A 2,005-nucleotide genomic window follows, 5' to 3' on the forward strand; every position below is an offset into this window, starting at 1 on the left:
GAGTTAGAATTTTGTTCTACATTTTTCTCCAACTCTGTCTGGGACCCTCTGTTGTAATCCTTGTCAGAGCAGTCAGTGGTGGTAGCCGGGCACCATCTAATTGTACTGGACTCAGGCTGGTGGAGGCCGTGGTAGTTGTGGTCCATTAGTCCTTTGGACTAATCTTTCCCTTGTATCTTGCTTTCTTCATTCTCCCTTGCACCTGAAGTGGTGAGACCAGTGGAGTATCTTAGATGGCTGCTCACAGGCTTTTAAGACCCCAGCCACTACTCACCAAGGTAGAATGTGAATGTTTTCTTTATAAACTATGTTCTACCAATTAAGCTAGATGTTCCCTGAGACCATGGTCCCCACAGCCCTCTGCCCAGCAATTCGGTCCCTCAGGAAGTTTGGATGTGTCTATGGAGCTTCCATAACCTTTCCTTGTACAAGTTGTGCTGGCTTCCCCAGTATTGTCTACTGTCTTACCCTTCACCAAAGTTACCACTTATCTATTGTCCATTTAGTATTCCCCTCTGCCCCATCCCTTGTAAGCATCAAAGATTTTCTTTTTGTGTGTAAACCTTTTCACGAGTTTTTATAGCCGTGGTCTCATACAATATTTCTACTTTTGTGACTGACTTATTTTACTCAGCATAATGTCCTCCAGTTTCATCCATGTTATGAGATGCTTCACAGAGTCATCATTGTTCTTTACCATTGTGTAATACTCCATTGTGTGCATGTACCATAGTTTGTTTATCCATTCCTCTGTTGATGGGCATCTGGGTTGTTTCCGTCTTTTTGCTATTGTGAACAATGCTGCAGTGAACATGGGTGTGCATATGTCTATTCATGTGACGGCTCTTATTTCTCTTGGATATATTCCTAGAAGTGGGATTGCTGGATTGTATGGTATTTCTATTCCTAGCTTTCTAAGGAAGTGCCATATTGTTTTCCAAGATGGTTGTATCATTTTGCATTCCCACCAGCAGTGTTAAGAGTTCCGATCTCCCCGCAGCCTCTCCAACATTTGTTATTTTCAGTTTTTTTGATTCATGCCAGTAATGCCGGGGTGAGATGGTATCTCATTGTGGTTTTGATCTGCATTTCTCTAATGGCTAGTGATCATGAGCATTTCCTCATGTGTCCGTTGGCTGCCTAAATGTCTTTTTTGGTGAAGTGTCTGTTCATTCCTTTGCCCATTTCTTAATTGGATTATTTGTCTTTTTGTTGTAGAGGTGTTGGATTTTCTTGTAGATTTTAGAGATTAGACGTTTGTCTGATTTGTAATGACCAAAGATTTTTCCCCAGTCTGTAGGCTCTCTTTTTAGTCTTTTGGTGATATCTTTGATGAGCATAAGTGTTTAATTTTTAGGAGATCCCAGTTATCTAGCTTATCTCCTGGAGATTGTGTGTTGTTGGTTATGGTTTGTATCCTGTTAATGCCATATATTAGGGCCTCTAGTGTTGATCCTATTTTTTCTTCTATGAACTTTATAGTTTTTCACTTTATATTTAGGTCTTTGATCCATTTTGAATTAGTTTTTGTATATGGTGTGAGGTATGGGTCCTGTTTTATTTTTTTGCAGATGGACATCCAGTTTTGCCAGCAGCATTTGGTAAAAAGACTGTCAGTTGCCCATTTGATGGAGTTTGGGCACTTGTCAAAGATCAGGTGACTGTAGGTGGATGGATTTACATCTGGGTTCTCAGTTCTGTTCCATTGGTCAGTGTATCTGTCGTTGTACCAGTAGCAGGCTGTTCTGACTACCGTAGCTGTATAGTAGGTTCTGAGGTCAGGTAGTGCAAGTCCCCCTACTTTCTTCTTCATCAATAGTGCTTTAATTATCCAGGGTTTCTTCCCTTTCCATATAAAGTTAATGACTATTTTTTCCATCTCTTTAAAGAATGTTGTTGGTATTTGGATCGAGATTGCATTGTATTTGTAGATTGCTTTGGGTAGAATTGTCATTTTCACAATGTTGAGTCTACTTATCCATGAGCATGGTATGTTTTTCCATTT

At 40.1% G+C, this 2,005-nt stretch overlaps 1 protein-coding gene across 1 annotated transcript in view; it reads right to left on the reverse strand.

Annotated features, from left to right (window-relative positions):
• Positions 1 to 2,005, reverse strand: part of CR2 (complement C3d receptor 2) — a 175,896-nt gene that overhangs the window by 100,330 nt on the left and 73,561 nt on the right. The gene's annotated exons all lie outside the window — the stretch shown is intronic.

The sequence above is a fragment of the Trichechus manatus genome, unplaced genomic scaffold, assembly GCF_000243295.1.
Source record: "Trichechus manatus latirostris isolate Lorelei unplaced genomic scaffold, TriManLat1.0 scaffold00035, whole genome shotgun sequence".
NCBI lineage: Eukaryota > Metazoa > Chordata > Mammalia > Sirenia > Trichechidae > Trichechus > Trichechus manatus.